At 37.3% G+C, this 12,100-nt stretch overlaps 1 pseudogene; it reads right to left on the reverse strand.

The window, feature by feature from the left end:
- Nucleotides 1–5,150: 5,150 nt before the first annotated feature.
- Nucleotides 5,151–6,655, reverse strand: LOC137618439 (uncharacterized; annotated as a pseudogene).
- Between the last annotated feature and the right edge of the window lie 5,445 nt (nt 6,656–12,100).

Raw genomic sequence — 12,100 nt, forward strand, 5'->3', positions numbered from 1 at the left:
CAATCTAAGATCATAAACAATGGAATTTTCCATGGGAGAGAGGGAAAGGGGGAGTCCCGAGGTGTCCTACAGGTCGGCTACTTCGTGACGCCCTCTTGGCATTGAAAATAAATTTACATATAAGGAACCATTACTTTTCGTACAGTTAATATGGTTTTCAGGAAAACGAGGAGGTCTTAATGTTACTAACATGTTCACATCCCCCTTTTTTTTTAAAAGGAAAGAATGTATCATACTCAAGTGAATAAATAGGGTGTCTTGTAAAATGATGCAACACGACCACGAGGGTGTATGCAAACTTTACCGGGCATTGGCAAGCCACTGCATCCATTCTGATCGCTTTTCCTCTCTATCTGTAACATATTATTCCCTATCCTTATAATAATCTTCTAGATTATAACGAAGTCTTACCTTTGAAAAGGGATACGTCAATGTCTTCTCTAATGACCCAAAACAAATATCTTTAATGGACGGGGAAGCATGCCCATACGGCTTCTCCTACGTGTTTTTCTCATGCCAGTATGGCCAAAACGAAAAAAAAAGGACTCAAGACCACGTATCAGATAGAGAGAGAAAAACATAAGAAGGGAATGGCAATAATGTTACATGCATTCGTTGATAAAATAAATTTTCTTTAAATGATTTTTATAATCAATATTACTAACAGAGATAATTTTAAAGATATTAGAGTCGGATGATGAATCAATTTCACAGAAAAAAAATCAAAATACCTAAAGGATAACATTCTCCCATTACAAAGCTTTTACCTTAGGGAAAAATTGATTCATGTCCACTCTAATATCAGGCCACATTCCATCATGGTCTTGAATAACCCTTTACATGTGTTTGCTACCGTGGAATACAGATCTTGTTCAACAAAATCAGAAACACACTCAATAGAGGGAAGAGATTACTCTTGTACAATCAAAACATGGATATCTTGGAGCACTTAATGGGGACACTACCCTAAAGGTGTGCATTCGGAAAACTTTCCTAGTAGCTTTGCCTAGCCCTATGCTGCGGTTAGATCGACTCCATTTACCCAGGAGATCATGTCACTCTACCTCAACAGAGCTCTCCACTTAAGAAGGCAAACGTTGGCTGCTATTGAGGTGTCCTAATGACTACCTAACTGTCCAGACCTCTTGGTTAGAAACGACTCTCACATCACGAGTCTCAAAGGCGTTCAGAAAGGGGCGCACTCCATCCTGATTTATACAAAACCAGTACCACAAGAGCAGAACTAATTACTATAAAACAAGATCCATGGGACCACTACAACACTCATAATCAGGGCAATTTTCTATGATCCATTATATATTTTTATTACAATTTTTTTTCTAGTAGAAAAAATCTATTCATCAACTTGAATAATTCCAGAGTTTGGACTACAACTTACAAAAATATTATAAAAGTAAAAAAGAAAAATACAAAAATATACAGGGACCGTATCATAAACATATAGGAACAGGTTTGCTTCACAATCATACTGAGAGTATATAGTAGGCTTTCCTCTCAGCAAAATTCACTAACGGAGTCTATATCTCTTCTATGAGACGGGAAGGAGGTACAATATTTCTAGCGCCTCTTGTGCGAACTCCCTCAGCTACTATGTCAGGCACATTTTCTGGGTGCTCTTGCATATTCAGTAAGTACTGTTCATCCCCATAGAATGGTTTGAGTTTATCAGCAGCACGCTCAAGTACAGTGTCATTGAAAACATTTTGTATCACATAGGTAGACCCATCGCGAACACTTTCTATCACTTTATATGGTCCAAGCCATTTCACATTTAATTTACGGCTTGTACCTGGTAACTGGGTCTCATTCTTTACCCATACTAGGGAATGTAGTTCCACTTTCTTGTTCACTCTTTTTCGATTGGCAATATTGACAAATGTTCTTGCCATTTCAGCATGTGTCTTTTGAATTATTTCATGGGCTCGAGCGAGATCAGAGTCCGTCACCTCATCATCCATTGAAGGCACTTCACTGAGAAGTTGCCTGAAGGGCCTACGGCTAAAAAATACATAGTGAGGCTGTTCACCAGTGGTGGCATGTATTGCACAATTAAGGGTTCTCTGTGTCTCTCCTAAATATTTTGGCCATTGATATGGATGACCCTGACACATGACATTCAACAAAATTTTCATGGTCCTGTGCATCCTTTCAGAGATACTGTTACCTTCAGGGTGGTATGGTGTGATGAAACCAGTTTTTATGTTGTGTACTCTACAAAGATCTCTAAACTGTTGTGAGGTAAATTCAGCACCATTGTCAAGAATTACACACCTTGGAACCCCAAAGTCGTTTAAATACTTTTCAAAGTTTTTACTAACAACATCTGTCGTCTTGTTCCTCAGTGGGTAAAACTTCACATAGCGTGAATAGTGATCAATGATGGTAAGAACATACCTGTATCCATTTGCGCCAGACACCATGTCTGTCAAATCAATACTGATACGCTCCAAGGGTTTATGTACTGGAGGTAGTTCATGGAACTTTTGCTGTAAGGATGGACTGTCTTTATGAGCTTGACATGTAATACATTCTTTAACATATTTAACTACATCAGATCTAAGTGAGGGCCAATAGAAGTACGTCTCCAAAGCGTCAATAGTTTTTCTCCTACCTAAATGACTTGCAACAGACTCATGACCAAATTTTAAGGCTGCTTTCCTAAGCTCTTGAGGCACCACAAGTCTTAACTGAATACTATTATCTTGCTTATCAGAACTCAGGTACAACAAACCCTCATACAGTATAAACTGATGAATTAAAGCTCTGGGAAACCTCTTCCTAGGTAATTTTCCTCCTTCTAAGTAAGCAATCAAGTCACCCCATCTGGCTTCACTTACCTGTTTATCTCTAAATTCTTCCTTACCTAACCCAAGATAATTATCTTGATTATTGTGGAAAATTGCTCTAACTGGCCTGCTTAACTGATCAGCAACTTCATTGAGCTTTCCTGGCCTATATACAACCTTAAAGCGATAATCTTGCATTTCAATAATCCATCTATTCATCCTTGGAGACTTTGTCTTTCTCTTGAAGTCTGACACAAGAGGCTGATGATCTGTCTGAACCGTAAACATGGTACCCCAAAGAAAATGATGAAACCGCCTACAGGCCAAGACTATGGCCAAAGCTTCCCTATCAGTAGTTGAATACCTCTGTTCGACAGGTTTCAATTTCTTTGAAAAGTATCCAACAGGTTTCAAAAGACCATCACTCTCCTGCATCAGTACTGCACCTACATGGTCTAGACTAGCATCTGTGAACAACTGAAAAGGCTTTGTCATATCTGCTTTTACCAGTACTGGAGCTGTCATCAAAAGTTGTTTTAGCTGCTCAAAACTAGACTGACACTCTGGTGTCCAACTAAATGGTTCTTTCATTCTTAAGAGATTAGTCAAGGGGACAGCAATTTTAGTAAAATTGTGTATGTGCTTCCTATAAAACCCACACATACCTAAAAATCTTCTAGTTTCTTTTACATTAGTGGGAGCTCTCATATCTCTGATTGCACTTACGTTGTCCGGACAAGGTTTGCATCCATCCCTAGATATGATATGGCCCAGAAATTTGACCTTCTTGAGCGAACTGACATTTCTTAATATTTAGCTTCACTCCCTTTTCACCTAACAGTTTGAACAACTCTCCTAATCTCCTAATTAATTCTTCCAAACTAGGGGCCCAGACGACTATATCGTCTAAATAATTCTTGACCCAGCCTTTCTTTATTAAGGGAGCTAAGATATTTCCTATTACTCTTGAAAATATGGCTGGACTACAACTCAACCCAAAGGGGAGTCTCTTGAATCTATACAGGGAGACTCCATCACTAAAAGTTGTCAAATCTCTACTATCTTCCTCCAATTCTACCTGGTAGTAAGCCTCTTTCATGTCCAACGAGGCATAAAACTGATTCCCGGAAGCTGACTCAACTAACTCTTCTAATCTAGGTAGAGGATGAATATCAGTTTGGAGGTGTGTGTTAACTTTCCTATAATCCAGGCACATTCTTTGCGAGTTATCAGGCTTCCTAACTAAAACTATAGGACTTAACCACGCAGCTGTGGATGGCTCAATTATATCTTTGGCCTCCATATCCTCTAACATATCGGCAATAAGTTGCTTAGCTTTCTCAGGATATCTATACATAGGGGTCCTAACTGGCTGTGGATCACTAACATTAATATGCCCTTGAACTCCCTGAAATTTTCCTAACTCATTATTTTCTAATATAAAAATTTGATGATTTTCCATTACCATGTTCTTCAACTGGGCCTGTTGTTCATCCTCTAGATGTGACCAATCGTGTTGTGCAATTAAATTTTCTAATTTCTCCTCTCTAGTGCATCCTTGTCCTGGTGCAACACGCATGCTTTCAGGGATAAGCTCATTCTTAATAACAATCTTTTACATATGGGAGATTCTGAACTGATGTCCCTTTCATCAATCTTTTTATAAGTACCTATCAACATTCCTATCTTTAACTTAACTATACCCTTTGTACTATTTATTAGAGGTATAAAGACTTCCTTATTGTTATTAACTTTAAGGCACAAAGCATTCATAGCACCACTATGTTTCATTCCTGGTTCCAATAGAAGTACTGTATCCGCATCTTCATTAACTTTAACTGCATACATTCCTGCTGAGGAAGGAGGTAGAATAATCTTTTTCTTTAACCTAATCTCATCTACATTGGGATTTGAGGATTCAACTATCTTGAGATTCCTAATTCTCTTTGTGGAAGGTCTCATTTTAAGAAGCCACACACGGTACGTAATATTATCCCAAACCAGGATAATTTTCTTATGATCCCATGTTAAACAAGCAATCCCAAGTAAATCTGCACCCAAAAGGACTTCTGTATCTAAAAGTGGGTCTGGCACAATATAAAATAAATGAGTAACAACTCTACGGCCAACATTAACACCCAAATAAACCGATCCTAATACCGGTACAACTGTGTCTGTGACTCCCGTTAACTGTGGTAAATTTCTCATCTTAGCAGGCTTCAAACCTAAACTGTCCACAAAGGATTTCTTGACTATACTGGCACAACTACCTGTATCAACTAAAGCTCCTATCATGCAATCATTAACCATCAAACTTATACTTGGAGATCTGGCGTGACCTACTCATAGTGAACTATCTCCACCTAATTGTCCTGGACATCCTACATGACCTCTCCTAACATTTGGTTGATGACAATCAAAGCATACTCCCTTGGGTGGATTATAAGGACAATCAGACAGATTATGGGTGGCTACTTTGCAAAAAGCACAGTACTTTTTAATATTATTTTGTCTGGTCATGGATACTTTCTCAATTTTCTTGTTTAACTCATCCAATTTTCTTGTTAATTTCTCTATTTCATTACATGGAGTTCCTACCGGAGGGGTATTTGTTACTGGGATTGGTGACTGGGAACTTCCAGCATCCGAAATGGGCAAGACTCTGTTGTTATTACTAATAATTATGCCCTGAGCCCTATAATATTCTTCTTCTGTATATGCCATGAAATTCCTTAAAGGTATATGGTCTGCCAAGAAATCAACTAATTTAACTTGAACTTGTGAATTTAAGCCTTTATATATCTTTGTCTTAAGGAACTTATCTGATGTTGGAATTGGATCATTGGGGAACTTCAATGTTAAAGCTGAAATTTTACACTGCAATTTATTAACAAAAGAACTAGGAGGTTCATCAAAGTAATAAGTCATGGCAGTTATCTCTTGCCATGCCTGTAAAAGAGTTGCTGCACCTATAAACTGTTGTTTCATGAGCCTTTTAATCTCACTCCAAGACAGATTATTACCATTCTTTTGTATCTCAGCGGCCAAGAAAGTAGCTATATCCTGTTCAGCCCTAGCCATGGCAACTTCTATCCTCTTATCATCTGAGCCTGTGCATGACTCTACTTGCCTAAAGAAAGTATTCAACCTATTGTCGGCAACTATACCCATAAGCTCTGCAAGCTTGAGGAGAGATACATCTTTTGGCCTTAAAACAGGTATATCATGAGAAACTGCTACTGGAGTAGTATTTGAATAAAGGAATGGATTAGCATTACTGAAAGATCCAATAAAAGGATTGGATGTGACACACTGATTAACTTGCTGTATAATGAAAGGGTTTATCTGATTAACAGAAAGTTGAGGAGGCGGGTAGGTTGGTGGTGGATTAGGGATGGGGGATGGTGTAGGTGGTGTTGGAATTGCAGGGTTGTGTGTTGTTGGCCATGCCCTTATACGTGTTAGGGGTACTGTACTCATGAGCGCAGATGCGCTTTGTGGTGTGCTTTGTGTGTTCGTACATGGAGGGATTGGGTAATGTATGGTAGTGTTCCTAATATTGTATTGATGTGTGTATCTGGGCAAGGGTTGTATGGATTATGTGGAGTATGTGGTGCAGACACTACTGGGGGTTGAGTATCATTAAGGGTTTGCATAAGGTGCTGCATTGTCCCCTGAATATTAGACATCTCCCTGTCCATTTTTTGAACCTGCTGTGTTAAATCCCCTACCTGTGTCCAATCTCCCTGGTAGGACTGTGTAAGATTCTGTGTTTCCCTTGCAGTTTGTCTAACTTCGCTTTCTAACTCTATTAGTTCTGTGTACGAGTCATCCATGGCACTGACCATTTTAATACAATAATGTAACAAAAATAATTTAAACAGAAAAATCCCCAAATATGTAAATATTATCAGACATTAAGTATAAGTTATACATACCTTATACATAGGATGTTACAGTTCAAAAAAATATTTCTATGAAAATATACAAAAATGTTAGTGTGACCTACAGTACTTAGGCCTCATGGGTAAGTGGCATCAATAGCATAAGGTTATTAATCCCTTTACAGCTGCCACCATATGTCACGGTGGATTTTTCTTTTCCTCCTGACATAAAGTTTCGTTATTCATCAAAAGTGAACTTTATATTCGACGTGTAAGAGAGAGAGAATTGATCCTTATCTGGCTTTATTCAGCTAAAAAGGTTGTACACTGTTCCATAATTTGATCTTCCAGACTGATTCCAAGATCACAGATCTCCCAGACTGATTCATGATCACAGGTCTCCAAGACTGGTTCCCTGTAATTATTACAGTTATTTAATTTTCTTATTCTTCAAATAATAATGCCTACCTCTAAAAGCTTTGTAATAACAAAGAAAAAAATATAATTACTATGCTTCAGTTTCAAAACAAAATTACAGGATACTTCTATTTGATAATTTTACAATAATATGAAACAATAGTTTTCAATTTCCCTAAAGAACAAATAATATATGTGAAAATAGAGGAGGTTACCTTCAAGGTTTAAGAGGCAAAGGAAATCTCACAAGGTTAAGCGAGGTAAATTAGGCTAATATGCCCTTTAACGCAATATAGCATAGGCTAGGCCTCCTTAACCCTGGATAGGTACGCTCCTCGGACACCCCTTTAAGGGTATACTCGGACGCGAACGACCCCGACGCCAAAAAAAATTCTTGAAAAATCAGTTTTTGCTGTAACCTCCTTTTTTCTTTTGCCAAAAAAAAACTTCAATGAATGCTTAAAACAACTGTAAAGATAAATACTACTCATCTGCAGAAAAACTATTTATTATAGATATTTTAAAAAATTAAGTAGAAAAAAAAGACCTGACATAAAAATTCATAAAAAAAAAGTTTATACATATATACACAAATCCTTTTAGGAATTGATTCTTGAATGTTTAGGACACATCTTGATGTATTTTGGATGAAGTCAGACCCATGGAGGTGAAGATCTGAAATGAGAAAAAAAGGGTAACTTTTTTTGGCCAAAAAAATTTGTCCAAATTTCATGAATTTTTTTGGGTACCCAAATGAAATAGGAAGTGGCTAATTTTTTTTAGGGAATAAACATATGTTATCCTAAAATAGAAATATGTAAAAAAATCTTCATTATTTTGTAAATTACATTTATATCAGGGGCCATATCTAAAGGTAATTTTTTGAGTACTTAGAAATGTCGTAAAAAAATACATATATTTAATATATAATATGATATTTATGCAGGTAAAAATATACCAAAATATCACAAATTCTATAGGGAACAAGAATATATATAGATAGGGCAACTTACGCTTCGGATATGTCCACAAAATGGCCGCCAACCACATTGACTCAGACTCCCTAATCTGCCACTTGAAATGTAGGAAGGGTATGTCAATTTCAAGGTGTTATTTACTAATCTAATTATTATTGGATATGCATAAAAATTGTATGGTGGGTTGCTGGATAATTGTCGATTATTTTACGACTATAAAATTAAAATTCTGACCCAAAAAAATTTTTTTGAAGGGAAATAAAATCGAAAAAAAAATGTAAAATATAATATTTTAGCTAAAAAAATTTGATGATATTCAATCAAAAAAGAAGTAAACAAAATTTTCCGACAAATAAACATCTAGAGGAATCATTACTCTGTGATAGTTCCTTAGTACGTAGTAATTTTGAAAGAATTGGGAAAAAACGAAAAAATGGCAATCACCGGAAAATCGAACACATACCTATATATACGCCATATCTGGCTAAAAAAAAGATAGGCATGGGTAGCCAGATCATCTAGAAACACTTTCCAACACTATAAAAATATAAGTTTTGCGACACTACTTGCCAATTCCTTACGGTAACATGACTAAGCAAAAAAATGCAAAACAAATAAAAAGGGGCACTCGCGGAAAAATGGCTAACATTCTAATATACGGCATTTCAGAAAAAAAAATTCAGCCACGTACTAGGCAAACCATCAAGGCACATTTTCCGACAAATAAACATCTAAATGAATCATTACTCTGTGATAGTTCCTTAGTACGTAGTAATTTTGAAAGAAATGGGAAAAAACGAAAAAATGGCAATCACAGGAAAATCGAACACATACCTATATATACGCCATATCTGGCTAAAAAAAAAAGATAGGCATGGGTAGCCAGATCATCTAGAAACACTTTCCAACACTATAAAATTATAAGTTTTGCGACACTACTTGCCAATTCCTTACGGTAACATGACTAAGCAAAAAAATGCAAAACAAATAAAAAGGGGCACTCGTGGAAAAATGGCCATTCTAATATACGACATTTCAGAAAAAAAAAATTTCAGCCACGTGCTAGGCAAACCATCAAGGCACATTTTCCGACAAATAAACATATAAATGAATCATTACTCTGTGATAGTTCCTTAGTACGTAGTAATTTTGAAAGAAATGGGAAAAAACGAAAAAATGGCAATCACAGGAAAATCGAACACATACTTATATATACGCCATATCTGGCTAAAAAAAAAAATAGGCATGGGTAGCCAGATCATCTAGAAACACTTTCCAACACTATAAAAATATAAGTTTTGCGACACTACTTTCCAATTCCTTACGGTAACATGACTAAGCAAAAAAATGCAAAACAAATAAAAAGAGGCACTTGCGGAAAAATGCCCAACATTCTAATATACGGCATCTCAGATAAAAAAAAAGACATGCATGTGTTAGCCCAACCATCAAGGCACACTTTCTAACACATAAACATGAAAAAAAAATCAATAATATACGGCAATTCCTTACTACGTAGTAAATTTTTACAAATATTGAAAAAAAACAGAAATTGGCAACCGCAGTTAAATACCCAATATACCAATAACTACGTCGTATCTGACAAAAACAGAATCACGCATGGGTAGCCAGATCATCTAGACACACTTTCCAACACTAAAAAAGCAAAAGTTTTACGATACTATTTGGCAATATCTTACGGAAAAATGACTTGGCAAAAAAATGAAAAAAAATGAAAAAGGGGCACTCGCGGTAAAATGCCCGACCTTCTAATATACGGCATCTCAGATAAAAAAAAAGACATGCACGTGTTAGCCCAACCATCAACGCACACTTTCTAACACATAAACATGAAAAAAAAAATGAATAATATACGGCAATTCCTTACTACGTAGTAATTTTTACAAATATTGAAAAAAAACAGAAATTGGTAACCGCAGTTAAATACCCAATATACCAATAACTACGTCGTATCTGACAAAAACAAAGTCACGCATGGGTAGCCAGATCATCTAGACACACTTTCCAACACTAAACAAGCAAAAGTTTTACGACACTATTTGGCAATATCTTACGGAAAAATGACTTGGCAAAAAAAATGAAAAAAAATGAAAAAGGGGCACTCTCGGTAAAATGGTCCTCGTGGTGATGAACGACATTTTAACTAAAAAAAAAATCATGCACATGGTAGCCAAACAATCCACCAAGACTTTCCACAACTGATAACCTATACAAGTTGCACCATTCTACGACAATTTCATAATACGTAATAACTTTGATAATTATGCAAATTACCTTAGAAGGGTAAACTCGGTCGCGCTCGACCCCGACGCGTCTCAGAAATCGGGGAAGGAGTACAGCTACAGCAATGCACATCTGGACACTACTAGAGCGTGTAGGGGAGACACCTCCTGCAGGTCGATCACCCACAAATTCAGTCACGGGGGTGAGTCACGTGAGAAAAACCTGTTTTTTTTTGACGCTCGGGGTCGCGAACGACCCATCGTACCTATCCAGGGTTAAACCTCTTTAAAAATACCCTACTCAAGGTTTATAGGAAATTCTAGGCTAGGCTATAGAAGGTTTCTGTGGCCACTGTGTCTAGGTTAGGGAGGGTATAGGAGGACATAGGTTAACTCATATACCTAACGACATTGAATAATTTTTATAGCCTAAACTATTTTCCAAAGGAAATATAACTATTCAATTGATAAGAAAAATATCTGCTGGGCTTTCAGAAACAATTGTATAGCCCAATCTAAGATCATAAACAATGGAATTTTCCATGGGAGAGAGGGAAAGGGGGAGTCCCGAGGTGTCCTACAGGTTGGCTACTTCGTGACGCCCTCTTGGCATTGAAAATAAATTTACATATAAGGAACCATTACTTTTCGTACAGTTAATATGGTTTTCAGGAAAAGGAGGAGGTCTTAATGTTACTAACATGTTCACATCCCCCTTTTTTTTAAAGAAAAGAATGTATCATACTCAAGTGAATAAATAGGGTGTCTTGTAAAATGATGCAACACGACCACGAGGGTGTATGCAAACTTTACCGGGCATTGGCAAGCCACTGCATCCATTCTGATCGCTTTTCCTCTCTATCTATAACATATTATTCCCTATCCTTATAATAATCTTCTAGATTATAACGAAGTCTTACCTTTGAAAAGGGATACGTCAATGTCTTCTCTAATGACCCAAAACAAATATCTTTAATGGACGGGTAAGCATGCCCATTCGGCTTCTCCTACGTGTTTTTCTCATGCCAGTATGGCCAAAACGAAAAAAAAAAGAAGGACTCAAGACCACGTATCAGATAGAGAGAGAAAAACATAAGAAGGGAATGGCAATAATGTTACATGCATTCGTTGATGAAATAAATTTTCTTTAAATGATTTTCATAATCAATACTACTAACAGAGATAATTTTAAAGATATTAGAGTCGGATGATAAATCAATTTCACAGAAAAAAATTCAAAATACCAAAAGGATAACATTCTCCCATTACAGTGGGACCTTCATGTCTTCCATCGAGACGGATCCTTACACCTAATGCCCTTATTGTAGTGGTCAGCGGTGTGAAAGTGATAATGTTTGTATGGAATGTAGGGAGTGGCCTACCTCCGAGTGGGAGAGGTTTTCTCGGCGCCGGAAGAAGAAGTCCAAACGGGATATTTCTCCTTCAAAGGTTTCTTTGAAGAAGGAAAATCCTAAGGACTCTTCTTCCATAGCCCAAACCTCCTCCGAAGCTCCCACTCGGTTGGACTCTCGTGAGAGCCCGTCGAGTGGTAGCGTAGGCCGTACTGTTGTTGACCGACCTCGGGGTTTGGGAGAGGGAGTTGCCTCCCATAGCGAGGCAGATCCTCTTACTCCCCCGGGGGAGGATTTGATTATTTCTCCTGTTAATAATGATCTTTTGTAGCTTTGGGCGTCCTCGGGGCTTCAGGGTTTGCCCTCCAAGGAAGCCCTGTTTGACATGATCAGGTTGGGAGCAGCTGTCAAAGTCACCGG

Source organism: Palaemon carinicauda, chromosome 24, assembly GCF_036898095.1.
Source record: "Palaemon carinicauda isolate YSFRI2023 chromosome 24, ASM3689809v2, whole genome shotgun sequence".
Taxonomy (NCBI): Eukaryota; Metazoa; Arthropoda; class Malacostraca; order Decapoda; family Palaemonidae; genus Palaemon; species Palaemon carinicauda.